General features: G+C 43.4%; 1 pseudogene; it reads left to right on the forward strand.

Moving 5' to 3' along the window:
• The first annotated feature begins 449 nt into the window (after window positions 1-449).
• LOC130124804 (uncharacterized) lies at window positions 450-3,199 on the forward strand (annotated as a pseudogene).
• The last annotated feature ends 17,705 nt before the right edge of the window (window positions 3,200-20,904 follow it).

Consider the following 20,904-nt stretch of genomic DNA (forward strand, 5'->3'; position numbering starts at 1 on the left):
ACCTACATGTCTTTGGACTGCGGGAGGAAACCGGAGGGGGCTCATGCAAACACGGGGAGAACATGCAAACTCCACACAGGACGACCCACTCTCCAGAGAGGGCCTTGTAAGTTTACTTTAGAGATCGGCAGGGACACAGGTCACATCTGGCTCTTAGTGCATGGTGTGCACGATACTGAAGAAAATGGAAGGAGTGTACCAAGCCAAAGCTCAAGGAAAAGGGTGGGAATTCTGTTTTCATTCTCTCTGACTAATTATGTAAGCGCATGTGGGGAAGCAAGGCAGGGTTATGAGATGAGACTTGGGAGCTGATGAAACAAGTTCAAATTAGCACATTTCTATGCAAGTAATGTGGCGTGACTGCATGTCCTGACTGGCTGTGGTTCCGACAATGCAAGTGGGACACTATTACTTAATGTTCTAATATTTTATATTTGCTAAAGTTTGTAATGATATTTGCCATTATCAATCTGCTAAAACCCGGAAGGGAAATGGTACGAATCATTGTTGATGAAATGAGGCTGACAGAATTAAATCCATCAAAAGCTCAGTTCCTGACAGTGGCCAAGATGATTGTAAAGCAGCATCCTAAAAGCTTTGCTGATGTCATGAGAGATGGCACTGTAATTGGCAGTGGCTGTGGATCCCTTTTGACTCAACTAAAAACACGAGTAGAACATGTTAATCATGGAAGTGCTCTCTCCAGATGAAGGAAGCAGAAAAGCTTCTCAAATTCACCTGCAGACATAGCTAGAGGACCAGCTGACCAGTATGGCTGCATGAGATGGCAGCCTGACTGTCCACCCGGGGAAACTGAAGAGAGTCTCAAAGAGAAGCAGAAGGAAATGACCGACCTCCACCATGTTGAGGGGCCAGCTGGTGTAGACAGAGGACGGTTGATTCAGTTAATGAAAACAACCTACTACCTACAAAGAAAAACCATCAATGCAAGCCCACCCCCTTCAATTGCTGAGCTGAAGAATGAGTGGCCATATCTTTTTACACCAAAAGAGTTGTACAGCCATTTCAAATTACTCACAGACATTGACATCCTAGATAAAATGGAGCAGGCTATGGAAGAAAAAGGAAAGCTGATCCTTCAGTTTTTCCAGCAGAAGCCAGCAGGGACTAATGCAGATGAGGTAGAGCACATCCTGGTGAAGTACAACAGAGAAGAAAAGTGTGATCCATGCTCATGTGTGATCTTCCTACTTATGGCACACTTCAGAGAGAAACCCGAGGGGCACATTTTGCTGGCAGATGTGAGTGTGAAATAATTATAATTTGAAGCTTTTAAAAAGTATATTGGTATGATCTTGTTTCCCTCGACAGTTGAGCTAAGGGCAATGACTAGGCCAATTTTGAATGTGTTTTTTCTTTGTCTTTCAGGAGTTCGCAACAGCAGCTGACATCGAAAGAACACTGCCGCTTCCTGACTCTCTGAGACTTACAGTCTTAGGTAGTGTACAGTTTTTTTTTCATCTGCTGTAAAGCATTGCAAAGACTGAAACTATATTAAGGACATATATTAGTAACAGTTCAACATGTGGATTATGTTTATGTGGTAGGCAATAAAAAAACATTTACATATAAAACATGTCCTTTTTTTATGTTTAGGTGAAGCGCTCACAGCAACTCATTGGATACTAAGCGTCGAGGGTCAGGTGGTTGTGCCTCCACATCCCAACTTCGTGGCTGGGATGGCAGCGTTCTTTTTAAGCTATTACAAATTTAATCTTGTGTACCAGGAACAAGCATTGTGCACACTGGAATTCATTCAAAGGTAACTATGTGCTTGAAGTTGAATTCTGGTGGGTCATTATTATCTCCCAATTTGTTTTTACTTGAACCACTAGCAAAAGGATTTGGGTTTGAACTGGACTGAATTGGACTTGTTTTAACATTTGTATGAGGTTTGCATTACCCTCGCCTTTGACCACCATTAATTTATTTGTGGGTGGGGTGTTCATCAGGGTATTAATTAGACTTAGACAAGTTTTAAAGAAGTAATTTTGTTGTGGAAAAACAGAGTGATAGGGATAGTTTGGATTTTTTGTCACATGGTGTATGAGTTACCAACCAGTAGTGATGTAGTTGCATGGACACAGCCCTGGGCATAGAGTCCTTTAATTGGAGATCTCCTGACCAGCCCAACAACAGCAGCAGCAAACTGGGACAACTACGGAAGAAAATTTAAACCACAACAAACATGTCAAAAACATTTTAGTAATCCACAACAGAATACATATTTACTGAATATTTATTTATTTATTAAACCCGCTTTATTGTGCCCTCAGACCACTCCTCACTTTGGAACAATTTCTTTTGTTCTAGAATGACAGTATTACTACGCACCGGAGCTTCTAGGTGGCCTGCGCTGAGGTGTGATATGTAAAATGGCTCCAGTACATATCCAGACTGTTTTCACAAACAAAGAGAGATCCAGTGTAAGACGTGGTCTAAGAGCACAAAGAAGCAGCACACTGCAGCAAACATGGTGTGTTCTGTCGTGAATGCTAAACATATTATGTTGGTGTGTTTTGTTTGACACAGTTGGGGTCCCCCCCCCTTTTTCTCCCTAATTGTACTTGGCCAACTACCCTACTCCTCTGAGCGAGGGCTGCAGACTACCACATGCCTCCTCGGATACATGTGGAGTCGCCAGCCGTGTCTTTTCACCTGACAGTGAAGTTTCACCAGGGGGACGTGGCACGTGGGAGGATCACGCTATTCCCCCCAGTTCCCCCTCCCACCTGAACAGGTGCCCCAACTGACCAGGAAATGCTAGTGCAGCGACCAGGACACATGCCCCATCCGGCTTCCCACCCGCAGACACGGCCAGTTGTGTCTGTAGGGACGCCCTACCAAGCTGGAGGTAACACGGGGATTCGAACCAACGATCCCAGTGTTGGTAGGTAACGGAATAGACCACCACGCCACCCGAAAAGATAATGAAAAATAATTAACAGCCTAATTTTTTTTATATTTTGCAGTTTTTATATTGGAAGAGGAAATGATTAGCTTGCGTTACACATCCACATGGAGTCTGCTCTCTCTTGTAGAGCAGCTGTGAGCAGTTTTTTTCGTGAAGTTTCTTTTCATGTGATTTTTTGATTTCAGATGTTTCATTGGCATCAACCCAACCAGTGGCAAAAAGATGGCAAAGCTGGCCAGCCAAAGGAAGTGGGAAGGTGCATGAGAAGAACAACAACTCAGTCAAACCTCACGTCTCCTCTCCCCTCAGATGATTAATAGACTTTGAATGGTTTTGAGCGTTAAGTCACTGAGTCATTATGCCAAGTCATGCAAAAGATACATATCACATTGTTCTTAATAGATTCCTACCTCAGGTCCTGACTTCAGATTGGGCCTTTAAGCCGGTATGGTCAGTTTTAATAATGCTTGACCAACACTAAATATGGGAATTCCGCCGAGTGTCTGACAGGTATGACATTGTCTTGGAATATTCAAGTTAACATCGTCTTTCCTGTTAATGTGACTTTGTTCGGAGTGGATATCAGGCTCTGATTTTAGCTGTTCAAAGAAAAGTCACCTCAAAACTACAAACCCCAATTCCAATGAAGTTGGGACGTTGTGTAAAACGCGAATAAAAACAGAATACAATGATTTGCAAATCCTTTTCCACCTATATTCAATTGAATACACTACAAAGACAAGGTATTTAATGTTCAAACTGATAAACTTTATTGTTTTTTGCAAATATTCACTCATTTTGAATTTGATGCCTGCAACATGTTCCAAAGAAGCTGGCACTGGGGCAACAAAAGACTGGGAAAGTTGAGAAATGCTCAAAAAACACCTGTTTGGAACATTCCACAGGTGAACAGGTTAATTGGAAACGGGTGAGTGTCATGATTGGGTATAAAAGGAGCATCCCCGAAAGGCTCAGTTGTTCACAATCAAAGATTGGGCGAGGGTCACCACTTTGTGAACAACTGCGTGAGCAAATAGTCCAACAGTTTAAGAACAACGTTTCTCAACATACAATTGCAAGGAATTTAGGGATTTCATCATCTACAGTCCATAATATCATCATAAGATTCAGAGAATCCAGAGACATCTTTGCATATACAAGCGGCAAGCCCGAAAACCAACACTGAAGGCCGTGACCTTTGATCCCTCAGGCGGCACTGCATTAAAAACCGACATCATTCTGTAAAAGATAATACCACGTGGACTCAGGAACACTTCGGAAAACCATCGTCAGTTAACACAGTTCGTCGCAACATCTACAAGTGCAAGTTAAAACTCTACCATGCAAAGCAAAAGCCATATATCAACAACACCCAGAAACGCCGCCGGCTTCTCTGGGCCCGAGCTCATCTGAGATGGACTGACGCAAAGTGGAAAAGTGTGCTGTGGTCTGATGAGTCCACATTTCAAATTGTTTTTGGAAATCATGGACGTCGTGTCCTCTTGGCTAAAGAGGAAAAGGACCATCCAGATTGTTATCAGCGCAAAGTTCAAAAGCCAGCATCTGTGATGGTATGGGGGTGTGTTAGTGCCCATGGCATCATGGGTAGCTTGCACATCTGTGAGGGCACCATTAATGCTGAAAGGTACATACAGGTTTTGGAGCAACATATGCTGCCATCCAAGTGACGTCTTTTACAGGGACGTTCCTGCTTATTTCATCAAGACAATGCCAAGCCACATTCTGCACGTGTTACACCAGCGTGGCTTCGTAGGGAAACAGTGTGGGTACTAGATTGGCCTGCCTGCAGTCCAGACCTGTCTCCTATTGAAAATGTGTGGCGCATTATGAAGCGCAAAATACGACAACGGAGACCCCGGACTGTTGAGCAACTGAAGTCATACATCAAGCAAGAATGGGAAAGAATTCCACCTACAAAGCTTCAACAATTAGTGTCCTCAGTTCCCAAACGCTCATTGAGTGTTATTAAAAGGAAAGGTGATGGAACACAGTGGTAAACATGCCCCTGTCCCAACTTTTTTGGAACGTGTTGCAGGCATCAAATTCAAAATGAGGGTTAGGGTTAGGGCAGTCATTGGGCAGCAGGCGGGGAGACACCCTGGACAGCCCACCAGGCCATCACAGGGCCGACAAACACACACACCCATTCACACCAAGGGACAATTTAGTATGGCCGATTCACCTGACCTACATGCCTTTGGACTGTGGGAGGAAACCGGAGCCCCCGGAGGAAACCCACGCAGATACGGGGAGAACATGCAAACTCCACACAGAGGATGACCCGGGATGACCCCCAAGGTTCGACTACCCTGGGGTTCGAGCCCAGGACCTTCTTGCCATGAGGCGACCACACTAACCACTGCACCACCGTGCTGCCTCTAAAGGGCATGAGCTGGATTCAAACTCAGGCTGCTGCGGTAAGGACTCAGCCTTATGTGATACGCGTTCTACCAGGTGAGTCACAGGGGCACCAGTATTGATCCAATCGGCCAAATTTCGGCGAAGCACTAAACGCAAGATGAAGAAAAGTCTCGATTCTTCCCCACCAGTAGATGAAGGTTTCTAGTTTGTTGCACGGTGATCACACGTTAGAGAGAAATATTCCCAGTCCGTCAGTCAGTCAGTGCACCATGAATTGTTCATTATAAAGCATATACCACCTCCCTTTACCTTGCTAGTAATCATCATGGAATGGTCCATGCAGTGCATAGAAAAATCCTCCGGTTGTATAGCCCTATCAGGTGTATTGGGGCGCAGCCAAGTCTCTTTATTACATGTGAGCAACATTTATTTTATATTATTTTTAAAACATAATCCTGAAAAATAATCCGTTTTTAAAAACTGCCTCTGTAATGTGATTAGTTCTTTTTTTCTGTAACTGTATTGGAATAGTTACAATTTTTATATGCCGATTATGTAACGCCCGTTACTGTATGTGGACCTCACGGTTTGCAAATTAAGCACTGCAGTTCACCTATGTGACAGTTTCTTTCCCTCAATATGCCATGCTAGCGCTACCCTGGCCTCTGTTATTTGCATCAGGAGGTTTAGCAGTATTCATTATAAAAGCTAATGCCAAACGTGTCCCAACTATCAGGCCTTCCTTAAAGTCCCTGAGATCTCTAGTTGAAGCCATAGTAGTGAAGATAATAGGCAAACAGGTCTGCCCTGCATTTTTATGTGTTATCCTAAACACAAGGCACCCTAAATGACAAGAGGGTTTATATTTCACTTGTACTCAAATGTGTCCTTTATCCTGACAGTTACCTGTACCACAGTTTTGACCAGTAGGTGCTCTGCTGTGACAAACACTTCATCTTACCTGCCCATTGTTGACTGCAGCATGTTGAGCCGACACTGAAGATCCCCATTGTGATAAACTTGATCACTTCCCTCACAGCTTGGAAGCTCCCGGGAATTCCTGTTTTAGTCACCATGAATCATCAAAAACCCTTGTCAAGCGGTGACACGTGGCAGAACTAGATATACATGGACATGTTCAGTCTGAGTTTTTACATAGTTTTACACATATAACACGTACTACCTGAGCTGGCATTTTCTAAGAAGCCATTGGCGAATAGCACGTTGATCCATGTCTGGAGCTCAGAGTCTTCACACACCTCCCAGTCTGAGAGGTAATAGTACTCCACTACTGCCTTAACAAAGCTGGACAGAAAACACAAAGGACACGAACCTTAATGGTTGAAGTTGTGCTTAAATGCCATACCTGCCAACATTAGGCTATGGAAAACAGGGAGATTTTCTGGGGTATTGGCAAATGGCCCACCCTCAACGCCCCGGCCCCAATATAACCCTACACCACAGATCAATAGAATAAATACAAGGATGTGATCCCTAATTGTATCTTGCCAATCGGTTCTGTGCATAACCGTAGTCCACTGACTTCCAGTTTCTACTGCAGCGGTCATACCAGTTTCCTGTTTGCTGGCACGTGCCATTGACAATGTCATAGTTTTTTGCGGTGCCTGCAAGATTTACCATGGATAAATGTCAACAGCATGCACAGAATTGCCGACAAACTTTCACCTGCACCTACCAGCAAACGGGTGAAAAGTTTCAAGTTGTACATATCAAGTTACCTCCACAATTATGAGGATCCTCATCCTCATAACGTAACTTGAAAATGTTAGGTGCCTCTTAAGAAGGCTCTGATAGCATCATCGCTCATGTATAAACATGTTTTTTTTTTTAAAAACCCTCCCCCTTTTTCTCCCCAGTTGTATCCAGCCAATTACCCAACTCTTCTGAGCCGTCTCAGTCACTGCTCCACCCCCTCTGCTGATCTGGAGAGGACTACAGACTACCACATGCCTCCTGCGATACATCTGGAGTCACCAGCCGCTTCTTTTCACCGGACAGTGAGGAGTTTCACCAGGGGGACGTAGCACATGGGAGGATCACGCTATTCCCCCCAGTTCCCCCTCCCGCCTGAACAGGCGCTCCGACCGACCAGAGGAGGCGCTAGTGTAGTGACCAGGACACACCCACATCCGCCTTCCCACCCGCAGACACGGCCAATTATGTCTGTAGGGATGCCCGACCAAGCCGGAGGTAACACGGGGATTCGAACCGGTGATCCCAGTGTTGGTAGGCAACGGAAGGGGCACCACAAGTTTACATCCATAAAGATGACAAATCACATACTTGCTCATTGGGCCATGTGATTTGACTTTTGTAGCAAAATGAAATAGAGCAAGATGTGCTCAAAAACCTAAGTAAACAATGGAAAAGAGCTTTAACTCCAGGATAAACAAATTAACCTTTAGGAAATAAAGAAAGACAGTCTGGGTACATAAAAAGGGTTTTATGCTCCCAGAAATGACAGCCATAAGCTTTACATGGTCTAGGAGTTTATATGAAGGTTAATAAGTTTAGTCTAGTGAAAGGGCATGTTCAGACCAAAGCAAAAACAGTGGCAGGAAACCCAGATGGATCAGGTACGTGATCCTATCTTGTAGAGGAGATGAATCACAGGAAAGCATCGAAGGGTTGCAATCAAAAAGGCTTCAGCCAGAAAGTGCGTGTACATTAGGTGATAAATGCTCCGGTATTGGAGAGTATCTGCATTTTTCAGAAACATCTTGGCTGGCGGCCAGTCACTCTCTGGATCACTGGAAAGGAAAATGGGGTTCTGCTCTGAAGGCTGCTGATGAAGCTGAGATAAAAGATGGTTATTTTCATATCAACACTCTTCAACCAGAGCACCTTAGTTAAAATGCATAGTTTGGCAAGCATTATTTCATGCTGAAGTGTCTTTGGCTGAGACATGGAGCTCTTAACAGCTTTTTGCTGTCATTCAGTGCAATACCTGTATTGCGATAAGCATCAATTTATTTTCTGGGTTTGAGTAAAATAAGCTGAGCCCTGCAGTGAAAGGCAGTGGTTCACCGTTCTCCACCCTTGTGGGTAAGCCGTCCTTCCTCTTGTAGTCACAGATGAATTCATTGTCTTTCTTTGGAAAACAGATTTACAGTTTATAACGTGACTAGCTGTATTAAATTGCACAGTTATTCAAACAGCATCACACGTTGTTTCCCTGTATGTAAAGTCCTATGATCAAAGAGAGCACAAGTACTGTAAATGAGCACAACTACACATAAACCACAAGTTCAAGTCTGAGAGTTCAGTTGTCTCATAGTTAACCAAGCAGACGTTCAAACCAATCAAATACAGAAGAACCTCCATGTAAAACAAATATTAGACAGACAGACAGACAGACAGAGATAGATAGATAGATAGATAGATAGATAGATAGATAGATAGATAGATAGATAGATAGATAGCCTTTATTTAATCAGGGAAAGACCAATTGAAAGCAAAGCTCTAATTTCTGATGGTACCCTGCAAATACAGTATCAAAAATACTTTATACAACAGAAGGTGTAAAAAGTGTAAAATCGGCATCCGGGTAGCGTAGTGGTCTATTCCGTTGCCTACCAACACGAGGATCGCTGGATCGAATCCCCGCGTTGCCTCCAGCTTGGTCGGGTGACGCTACAGACACAATTGGCCGTGTCTGCGGGTGGGAAGACGGATGTGGGTATGTGTCCTGGACGCTGCACTAGTGCCTCCTCTGGTTGCTATCCCAGTCAAAGTGGCTCTGTTCAACGTGAGATCCTTATCCAGCAAGACTTTTATCCTCCATGACTTTTTCACTGCCCATGGACTGGATTTTGTACACCTTGACAGGAACCTGGCTGAGCACTGGTGAGCTTGCTCCACTTGTTGAATGCTGTCCAGATGACCTTAACTTTTTTAGCATGCCTAGACCCTCCAGATACAGCCGGGGTCTACCTGCTGTGTTAAAGAAACATTTTAATTGCCGCCTACTAAACTCCGATTATTTCCCCAGCTTCAAGTTGCAATTAATTAAAGTGGACCTGGTCATCCATCCATCCGTTATCCAAACCGCTTATCCTGCTCTCAGGATCACGGGCATGCTGGAGTCTATCCCAGCAGTCATTGGGCGGCAGGCGGGGAGACACCCTGGACAGGCCACCAGAGCTGACACACACACATCCACACCTAGGGACAATTTAGTACGGCCGATTCACCTGACCTACATGTCTTTCAACTGTGGGAGGAAACTGGAGCACCCGGAGAAAACCCACACAGACACGAGGAGAATGTGCAAACTCCACACAGAGGATGACCTGGGATGACCCCCAAGGTTGGACTAGCCCGGGGCTCGAACACAGCACCTTCCTACTGTGAGGCGACCGCATTAACCACGTGCCGCCATAGATCAATGGACCTGGTCAATCCCCTCTTAATTGCTCTTGTGTTATCATCACCAAAACTACATAAAGAAAATCACTCAATTTCCAGACTTCCTCTCAAACACTATGCCAAACTTTGATAGAGTTCTGAGTCTTGGCGATTTTAATATTCATGTTGCTGTCCCGATAAGCCTCTCGTAAGTGATTTTATACATCTGACAGAGTCTTTTAATCTTGCTCCGATTACCACTGGTCCCACTCACAAGCTAAGCCATACACTCAATCTAGTCTTATTTGGTTTTCTGATCTGCTGTGTGGACATAATTGATGCTTCTCTGTCAGATCATAGTGCTGTCATATTTGATGCATCTCTGCCTTTATCTTATCTCCCTGCACATTTCTCTTGCTACATTAACTGTTTGACTGCCAATAAGTTCTCTGAGGCCCTCATGGCTGATCCCAATACCTGCACTATTGAGGCTTCTCCCCTCCCATCTCAGTAGCGAGGAACTCACTTCTCTATTTCATACCAACTGCTTTTCTATTCTGAATACTGTTGCTCCCCTTAAATTGGAAAAAGCCTCGGTTTAACTTCTCATCCGAAGGACAGCATCTCATACAGCACAGTGTCCCCGTCACTGCACTGGGGCATTGGGGTATATTTATTTATTTTTATTAGGCCCACAGGAAAGACTGCCTTCTACTGGCCCACCAACACCACTTGCAGCAGCAACTCAAGAACTTGCCAAGCCCACACCTGCTTAGCTTTTGTCATTCGGCAGAGTCAGGGTACATGTTGGAATGGCTGCCGGCAGATGTAATTTACATTAGCGTTTGAATTCTCCTGATGTGGCTGATTTCTGGCTTGTACCTATGCCCATGTGTTGTTTATTCACGCCTACAAGCTATGCGCCTTGTTCTTTAAGTTGGTGTTTCTTGTATTTGTGTTTTAGCTACCTGCTCTGTTTTGTACAGCACTTTGGTCAACATGGGTTGTTTTTAAATGTGCTTTATAAATAAATTTGACTTGACACAAAAAAAATAAAAGGAAAAAAGATAGTAAAACAAGTACATCTGACAAGGACAAAACCGACACATTAAGAAAAACAGCAGTATTCCATCATAGAAAACATTGTTCAACAAAAGCTTAAACTGTTCTAAGGTTAAAAATTTGGGAATCCTGAAGCTTATTCCACCTATGAAGAGCATAGTAGGTGAATGCAGTTTCCCCCCCAATTCCTTATTCATATATGGGATACCCAAAGTAATCCATTCTTGAATACGGTGTCCCATATTTCTAATTCTGAAACGTGATAATAAATAAAATGGTAGCTTATTAAGGATGGCTTTGTAAATAAAAAATAAAAAAAAGACAGTGTTGTTCCCTTCGAGTGGAAAGCGATGGCCACCCTACCCTCTCGTAGAGGAAACAATGATGGGTTCTAAAACTGTCACCTGTAATAAATCTAAGAGAACTGTGATACAGAGCATCAAAGGGGTTGAGAGTATGGGCAGCAGCATGCATGTAAATCACATCTGCATAGTCAAGCACTGGTAACAATGTTGCCTGTTCAACCTGCAACCTACTGCTACGTGAGGTACTGCTTATTTCTAAAAAAGAAAAAAGAAACGTAATCTAAATTTAAGCTATTGGTCAGTTCCTCAACATGAGTTTTAAAAGTTTTTTTTTCTCCATCTAGCCAGATACCCAGGTACTTATATCATGGGACATTTTTAATTTGAGCCTCAAATATTGTACTGAGAGTAACAATTTGAGGATTTTTCATTTGGTATCTGGTGAATAGCAATTGGTCTTATTAAGTTTAATCAGGGCCTTTTGAATAGCAAAAAAAAAAAGCCAAAACTGTGTCAATAGAGGGCGCTGATAGTAAAACAACTGGGTTTTACTATCAACCAGACTGACGGAGTTTAAAATGCAATGTTCAGATAGAAAGTGATGCTTTTGACTATTGATGAGCTTTTCTAAGATTTTGGCTAAACATGACAGTTTAGAGATTGGGCTGTAGTTATTTGGATCGCTGGTGTCACCGCCTTTATGCAGAGGCAGTACACGTGCTGCTTTCCACACTTTAGGAATATTCCTGGATACAAGAGTTGAATAGTAAATGCGGTAAAAGATCAACTATAATAGATGCAACCAGTAGTAAAGGTCTTGCATTCAAGAGATCTGCCTCAATAGCCTTTTTGGGGTCACCCCCATTGCCGATCCGGGGAGGGCTGCAGACTACCATGTGCCTCCTCTGATACATATGGAGTCACCAGCTGCTTCTTTTCACCTGAGAGTGAGGAGTTTCATGGATGTGTTGAGACAGGACATGCAGGTGGCTGGTGTGACAGAGGAAAATGCAGAGGACAGGAAACGGATGATCTGCTGTGTTGACTCCTAACAGCAGCAGCTGAAAGTAGTAGTAGTAGTAGTAGTAGTAGTAGTAGTGAAAAGTTTTGCCAGAGAGACGTGGGTAGCACGTGGGAAGTTCACGCTATTCCCCCCAGTACCCCCTCCCCCCTGAATAGGTGCCCCAACCGACCACAAGAGGCGCTAGTTCAGCGACCAGGACACATACCCACATCTGGCTTCCCACCTGCAGATGCCAATTGTGTCTGTAGGGATGCCCAACCAAGCCAGAGGTAACACGGGGATTTGAACCGGTGATCCCTATGTTGGTAGGCAATGGAATAGACTGCTACGCGACCTGGATGCCCCCGGAAGGGGCAATTGTAAATAGAGTTGAGTGTCAAACAAGTGACCAGAAGAAATAAAATGACTATTAAAAATATCACAGATTAGTTCTTTTTCTGGGACAAGGACAGAATCTAGAGACAGCTGTTTGGATAGTGAGAGAGCATGTCCATGATTTAGTGCAGGGGTGGCTAACCAATCCAGCATAAAGAGCAAAAAAACAAAAAACATGTCATTGCAAAGAGCCACACAACACATGGATGCCCACACTACTACCGTAACAGTGACTTATAGGCCTAATGACATGCGCCTAACTGTTATATCATAACACATAGCCTAACAATTTTCATAGGTCTTTTCTTACCTTGGTTTACTCAGTGGGACACCTGGCAGTCTTTGTTTTCCCACAATCTTTCTCAGGTCTGGCTTGTACTCAGTTGTGGCTACTCGAAGCAACTCTTTCACGTGTGTTCGTAAGAACAGAGTGTTGTTTTGACTTCACTTGTTTTAGTGTAGAAAAAAACTGATTCACAGACATAAGTTGATCCAAACATTGACACTAGCTTGAGTGCAGCCTGTTTGACATTGGGATATCTGTCTGTAGGCACAATTTTCCAAAACTCTGTGGTTCCTTCTCTCAAAACACATTTAAGTCTGTCATCCTCACAAAGTTCAATCATCTCCAACTGGGATGTAGCTTCATCTGAAACTAAAGGGGCTTTCAAACAATCTGATTCAGCAGTGAAAGGGTTCATGAGGAATGTGATCTGTGGCCACTTTTGCTTCGGGTTGCAGAATCTGTCCTCAACACTGTGCTGCAGCTTTTCAACCAGTGTTGCATTGTATGCAATTCTCCCTTTTGAGACCTCGGCGTCTTCTCCCCTTGCCTTTAACAAGGAAGGAAAATGTGTGAGCTCTCCCTTCTGAAGATGAGTCTGAAAGAGCTTGAGTTTGTTGACAAATGTGAAAACATTTTGCACCAGGTCAGCGGCATTTTTAACTTCCCTTGCAGATCTAGATTCAGTTTGTTCAAATGATGCAGCATGTCGACCAGAAACCCCAAATCTGAAATCCACTGGGGGTCATGTAGCTGAGGATAGTCCTTGTTTTTCTTCCAGAAACAGCTTCCCTGGGTTCAAAAGTTCAAAAATAATGGGCAAGCATGTTACCTCTTGAAAGCCATCTCACAGTGCAGTGGAGGAGCAGATCACTGTGGAGGTCTTCGTAAAGTTCAGCTATGAGGATTTTGAACTGTCAATGATTGCAAAAATTTTTTTTTCAAAAAATCACAATTTCTAGCACAGGTTTCATGACATGATCCAAGTTCAGCTTTTTAGACACCATGTGCTCTTGATGAATAATGCAGTGAAATGTCCAAAAATCTGGGAAACGGTCATCAGAGTTGCACAACCCTACAAGGCCATTTGCAGATCCCAGCTTAGCAGTCTGTGGCTGTTACCATTAGTTTTGATAACTGCAAATTTGCATTCGCAACAACAGTCATGAGTCTCTCTTTTAGGTCGATTTCACGGGTCCTATCTTTTAACAGGACAATGTCAAGCAACTCTTCCTTAATTGTGCAGTCTACTGACACAGACCGTACAAATATTGCCAACTGTGGCTTATCTTAAACGTCAAAAGACTCGTCTAAAGCAATGCTGAAATACTGGCATTTTTCAGTATCGTTATATAACTGTGTTTCAATTGAGCTGAATATCCGATATTCTCTGCTCCACAGTGTGCTGTACAAGCTGCAGGTCTGACACAGAGCGCTTCAAATGACCATTTTCAGGAGTGAGGATCGCCACAATATCTCTGAGACACGTCTCCACAAATTCCCCTTCATTGTATGGCTTTCTAGCACGAGCAATGTTCCATGCCACCTGATACGATGCCAATGCGACCGTCTCTGAGCGCTTCGTATGTTTTCGAAAAAGCTGAGTCTGCTTCTCTGACTGACGTTTCAACACGTTTACCTTGTGCTTGCGGAGTTCAGCGCCTTTGTGAGGTGAAATGGCATTCCAGGTTTGAAGCTTTAAAATGCGACAGTGAAGTCTGGCATAGCAAGCAGAAGAGTTTCCCATTTCGTTCTGCAAAAAAAAAAAAATTCCTCCCATTCCAGTAGAAATGTCCTGTGCTCCTCTTCATATTTGCGTTTAGCTTTTTTCCTGATTCTGCCATGGCGATTCAGTTAGTAGTTCTAGCCTTGCGAACAAACTTCTGCATTTTTTATAAATTTATTTCTGAGTTTTTCCCCCAATTTAGCGGCCAATCGCTCCCTATTTTAGTCCAAACACCCACCCTCGTACTGCACGCGTTCGCCAGCTGCAACTCTCCGGCCGGCAATCTCGAAGGAGACGCCCCCACTACTACCACCACCACTACCACTACCACTACTACTAGTACTACTACTACTACTTTCGTGACAAGGCGAATCCAGGTCGAACTACTGCTTTTCCCGACACATCCAGAAACGCATCCACGTGACGAACACAAGCCGACTCCGCCCCCCTCCCGAAGACAGCGTTGACAATTATTACTGCTTCGTCGAGTCCAACCACAGTCGAATCTGACGAGACCGGGGCGCTAACCCCGGTCCCCAGTGGGCAACTGCATCGACACAAAGCTGATGCTTAGACCGCTACGCCACCGCGGACCCTAAACTTCTGCATTTGTGCAACTATGTTAGGCTAGCTACACGTATGACGTAGAAGATTCTTATCAATCACATGACAAATTTATTTTTTTTATTAAAAAATTGGCAACTTTATTGGTAGTAGCCTATCGCCAAATATTCAAATGCATTTTGATTTATCAAAAACACATTTTACAATCTTTTTATTTTAAAACTCTGAAGACAGAGAAAAAACGAGAACAGCCACGAGTCGCAGGTAAAGAGCCGCAGGTTCGCCACCCCTGATTTAGTGCCCTAATTGTTTCCCAAAATGTTGCTGGATTACTACTACAATCAGACAGGTTATCAACAAAATAACATGGCTTAGCTCTTCTAAATGCCCTGACACATTTGTTACTCAACTGTCTAAAGATCTGCCACTCCGGAGAGAACTTTGAGCCCCAAGCTTTTGTCCGTGCTACTGCCCTTAACCTTAACTTCCGTGAGATTTCACGTGAGAACCAAGGATTAGTTCTATTTTTTACTCTATTTTTTGAAGGGAGCATGCTTATTTGCTGAAAACATTTGTGAAATTGTTTCAGGGTCAGGAATAGCACATAACCTTGTGATATCGGTGATAAATAAATCATGAAGAAAAGCCTGCTCAACAAAATGTTTAAAGTCTCTCTTTACAATAAGATGCGGTGGAATCTTATTTTGTCTGGAATCTCTAATGCAGAAAACTGGACAATGATCACTCAAGTCTAGTACACACCACTGGCTGTGAATTTATGTGGTTTGTTCATTAGGATTATATCTATCAGGGTCAAATTTTCTGGATTTCTGGCGTTTGGCTGAGTAGGTGAAGAAATGTGCTGCGTTAAATTTAATTCAACACAATGATTTTTTTTTCTTTAGCCCCTCAGAGGTAGAAGATAACCAGTCAAGGTTAAAGTCACCCATGAATAAAACTTCAGAAGCCTCATACACAGATATAAGATTCACCAATTTATCTAAGGCACTTTTATAAGCAGACAGGGGGTGATAGGCCCCGACTACCACATTATTAGTAACAGGATTTTGAGAGACATTTAGTTCTTGCCATTCCAAAATATATATATATAGCCCGGGTGAGAAAAGGCTGGGTTTAGTACAGTTGTTAAATGCATGTAGTTTTACTGTGTCATTAGGGATTTACTCATGTCTGAGGTTCGCATCCCATCTGTCCTAACAAAGAAGAAAAAGGGGAAAAAAACTAAGCAAGTTTGATTGGAATGTACATGGGCGCACACGTGGCATAGCAAGTGTACAACTTATTCTGTATGACATATAAGAGTGTTTTATTGGTTAATGTCAAATGTCAATAAGGGCAAATCTTTATTGTGATTGGATGGGGGGCGGGAGTAGACAAAACTTTAGGGAAGAAGAAGGAGAAGTTCTAGAGTTCGGGAGTGAAGGTCTGAAGTCAAGTGGCGTTCCACTGTCTGCAGTCTCAGCATTATCCTATAATCGGCTTTATACTTGTTAGAGTCGACTCATACGTTGATCAAACGTGTAAATTGCAAGGTATGTTGAGTCAGATTATATTCATAAGTTTGAGGTTGTGTATGTTGTGACTTCTCTTATGTACACTATTGTAGTGTTACTATTCGTGGGTTACTAACTTAATCACTATTACATATAAGTACACGGAGACGAGGATGCGGCACAAGTCTGATCTTTACTGACGGAGACATCACACACTACTAGGCTCGACCAGTGTATTACAGAACTCAGTAGTGGTGACAGTCCAACACAATCGAGCACCGAGTGCTTGATCCAATACACCACATCCCTCTTTTCCAACTGAGATGTGGCCTACTCATCAGTTGCTTCAACAGTAGACCCTTTACCGAACCATTAACACTATGGCATTAACACTGAACAAGTCTTTTCTACTTGCATACTTCAATGATTAATACAGCATTTTTTTTAAATGACAGATGACTCTCATTAAACATAAACCATTTCCTTTTCACATTCTGGTGGTTAGCATGTAAACATTTTGAACATTCAGCAATCTTGCAACATTTCAGGTTAAACACACCTTGTACTCTTTGTTTCAACTTCTTTTTTCTTTTTCTTAATAAACACTTGAATGATCACACAAAAGAACCCTGAGGTTAGTCATTGTATCTGGCAGGGCGCCTAACTGCCCTGCCGCACTTTGTGTAGCATGTGGGTGTACTGCCTGTAGTCACCGGAGGAGGGTCGTGTGGTGGCAGGTCATGTGGTGGTGAGTCGACTGGCACAGGCGCTTGTGAGGGTGAGGGTTGTACCCCTGGGTCAAAATGTTCCTCACTGTCCGTGTCTTGTAATTGCCGCTTTTTCCAGTGCTTGATTTACACACTTTGGAAAAATGATCGTTCTTACCACATTTGCGGCACACTGCACCATAAGCTGGGCATTGACGGGGCTCATGTTTATTTCCACACTTGTGGCAGAGAGTTGTTGCTACATGCCTCTTGCTGCTCGTTTTGTTCTTGTTCAAGCTGCCCGTACGCGTTTGCCCTGTTGCTTTCTTCAATGCATCCACTGAGGCGTCTTGGACAACATGTGACGTCTGCATCGCTTGTATTTGTGACTTAGCCAGCTCGGCTGATCTACATATCTCTACGGCCCTGCGCAAAGTACGCTCATTATCACGTAAGTCTTTCTTTCAAACGGGCATCATTTATGCTGAACACTAATTTATCCCTTATCATGTCATCTTCATGTCTGCCAAACTCAGTCTTTGCTCTTCTGGCGCAGCTCTGTGATGAATCTGTCCACCGGTATTCCTGCTGACATCGTGTGCGACCAGAATTGATGGCGTTCGAACACGACGTTCTTCCGAGAGCTGCAGTAATCCTTGAAGGCTTTCAGAACGTCCTCCATCGATTCGTCGTCTCCTTCTGAGATGACGGTGAGTGTGTTATACACTTCCAGCGCCTCCTCGCCGATGGTGTGAAGCAGAATGGCTATTTTAACCGTCTCTTCCTTATCCAACGCACCTGAAGCGGTCATGTACAGCTGGAAACGCTGCTCCCATCTTCTCCAGTTTTCTGCGACATTCCCGGTAAGTATCAGCGGTGGTGGCGGCTTGAGCTGTTCCATATTTGTGCGCAGGCTAGCACGTGTTAGCTAGCTGCCTCAGCTACCAGCGAACTCGTTGAAGTACCGCCCTCGAATTATACCGTAACTCCGTCTTCTGACACCATGTTGTGACTTCTCTTATGTACACTATTGTAGTGTTACTATTCGTGGGTTACTAACTTAATCACTATTACATATAAGTACACGGAGACGAGGATGCGGCACAAGTCTGATCTTTACTGACGGAGACATCACACACTACTAGGCTCGACCAGTGTATTACAGAACTCAGTAGTGGTGACAGTCCAACACAATCGAGCACCGAGTGCTCGATCCAATACACCACAGTGTACATAAATTCTCAGTTTACTTCATTTAATGGCTCAATCAGTTTACGTTAGCCGACTGCTCCCGATTTAGCTTGGGTAGTTAGGCTAATTTAAACTTTACTTTAATGACGGCCGTTGTCATTCGAGATACGGGCTTTTACTGACAACATATACGAGTCGACTCGGTTTTATAGCACATTTGAAAGACGTGTTTTATTTTCTGTACGACCCCAGTGTTTTTTACGAGTGTCTTGCTAGTCAGATATGCTAGCAAGTTACCACTATTGTTACATTTGTGATATTGAGCAAAACGTATTTTGTGTTTTGATTTATTTGGGGGTATACTCACAGTTAGTGTCATATTGTCCACTAAATAGATATAATACTACTATCATAATCCTGGTCTCGCTCTATACAATTCTTTCCCACTCTATTCTATAACACTTAGAATTATATATATATATATATATATATATATATATATATATATATATATATATATCAGATAATGTTCCCATCTTAAAAGCACTGGTATACTTGGGATGCACCAAGGTATTGGTTGTGCAACTATTGACTGGAGTCACATTCTTTGTTTGCATTTCCCTTTTTGTTGCATTTGACATAACTGATAATTGTGCACCTTTTTGCATTGCTGCTGTCACAACTTTATTTTATTCACATTCTTAAATTCAATACATTACCTGTTTATATAGGGAGGTTGTCTGGTCCAGTTCTTTCATCTGAATAATAAGTTGAGCTCATTAAGCTTAATTTTGCTGGGTATAGTTAACTCTTATTCAGAATATGGGTTCGTATACAAAATGTATTTGTATACGAACCCGTAGTCCCACCTTCCTAGTTTATTCCCATTCATGGCGTCTATAGACACAGAGTAGGGGGTGGGCGCTACATAGTATGGAGGCACCGCTGGGATTACATAAGATAAAATAAAACAACTTGTTTTGACCAGACACTAAAACTTAGATCTACAGGTATGGTTGTTGTGACAGTACAAATAGATCAATAAATAGACCTTAATACACAGCTGTTATATACGTGTAAAATATACAGTGCTACTTGTTTGCTCTATTAGTAAAATATAACTGAGAAATAAAGTAAACAAACGCAAAGGCAAGTCTAAATTGAACAAAAGACAAACTATTCGTAGAAAATACAATAGTACACTAGTTAACCCCACTCTGGGTAGACCATGGCACAGCTCCATAATTGGTGTAAAGGAGAGGAACTTAACACTGAACATATAGTAATTGATGTTCCTGAAGACACTGACGTTGACGTCATGGAGCAAACACTACAGTCTATCCAAGTACTTGGACGCGTCCAAGTACGAGAGAGGATGTATGATTCGCAGCTTCAACATCTGACTGTCTTGTGTGAGTGCAGTGAGAAGGTGAATGTCAAGGTCATCCCCTAGAGGTGTTGCCAGTGGGCAGTGTGGAACCATGGAGGATTGTGGGACCTAACACTGAAAAGGCTTAAGTTCTGGAGAGACCTCATACCTCTATCCCTAGTGCACCGGAGGAGAGCCCTGCCATGTCAGCTTCCAGCCCACTATAAGCATGCAGTCCAGAGGCCATCAGTCACGCGGTTGGAGATCTGATGGAGAAGCAAGCCAAGTCTTCCAGTGAAGGTAATGCATTCAAGAGGTTACGTACATTCTCTAGAGTTGTCCCCACTCCTGCTGGAGAGGAACAGCTCGGCAATTGGATTGACCAAGCCTGTTTGATAGTGGAGGAATGCAGCAGGCCAGACAGGGAAAAGAGGATGAGGATCATGGAAAGTCTGAAGGGTCCTGCCTTGGAAATCATCCAAGCTGTTCGATTCAACAACCCCAATGCACCTCCCACAGAGTACATTGAAGCCATCGAAACCACGTTTGGAACACCAGAGACCAGTGAGGAACTTTATTTTGTTTTTTGGCTCCTCGGGCAGCACCTAGGTGAGAAGCTGTCCGAATTTCTGAGGAGGATGGAGAGAGTTCTGAACAAAGTGGTGCAGAAAGGAGGCCTGCCACCCACTTCAGCTAACAGAGCTAGACTAGACCAACTCATCAAAGGAGCCACTGGATCAGACATGATGCTGCTAAACCTCTGACTGAGAGAGCGAAGAGACCAACCACCTACATTTTTGCAGCTGCTGAATTAGATATGTACTGAAGAGGAGTATGAAGTCTCGCGACGGAAGCTGAACCCCATGGTGAAGTCAGTTCATGTCAAGTACTCCAGGTCACCAACAGAGTTTGAGATGGAAGTGCGCCGAGCTGATACAAGGGAGTTGAAGTCACAAACCACTGAACACACAGCCTTACAGCCACCAGACTTGGAGTCAAAATGGACGGGCAGAGTTGCGGCTGCAGGTTCAGATAAAGACATCGATGTCAAGCTCTGCAAAGAGAAGTGAGAGAACTGAGAAGACAGATCACAGACATG

This window comes from Lampris incognitus, chromosome 15 (assembly GCF_029633865.1).
Source record: "Lampris incognitus isolate fLamInc1 chromosome 15, fLamInc1.hap2, whole genome shotgun sequence".
Taxonomy (NCBI): Eukaryota; Metazoa; Chordata; class Actinopteri; order Lampriformes; family Lampridae; genus Lampris; species Lampris incognitus.